This window comes from Penaeus monodon, chromosome 32, assembly GCF_015228065.2.
Source record: "Penaeus monodon isolate SGIC_2016 chromosome 32, NSTDA_Pmon_1, whole genome shotgun sequence".
NCBI classification, from domain to species: domain Eukaryota; kingdom Metazoa; phylum Arthropoda; class Malacostraca; order Decapoda; family Penaeidae; genus Penaeus; species Penaeus monodon.
Window position 1 is genome coordinate 34736054 of NC_051417.1, and position 243 is coordinate 34736296.

Sequence of the window (243 nt, forward strand, 5' to 3'; positions counted from 1 at the left end):
TTCTTTCTTTCTTTCTTAAAATGTGTTTATTTTGTTAGACCACTTAAGTTGCATGTTGTTCATACCATCATTTTCTTATCTTGAATAAAATCTTGTGTGTTATCAGAGCTCTACCTTGAAATGTTGCACTTGGATGTAGCAACTAGTCTTTTGCCATAATAAGCATGACAGATGAAATTAATAATTCACCTAAAAAGAATATGTTGAACACATAGTTACATCATGAAGTACACTGAAAAGAAC

The 243-nt window shown here is 30.5% G+C and overlaps 1 protein-coding gene across 1 annotated transcript in view; it reads left to right on the forward strand.

Annotated features, from left to right (window-relative positions):
• Nucleotides 1–243, forward strand: part of LOC119593647 (NADPH--cytochrome P450 reductase-like) — an 11210-nt gene that overhangs the window by 3942 nt on the left and 7025 nt on the right. The window lies entirely within an intron of this gene.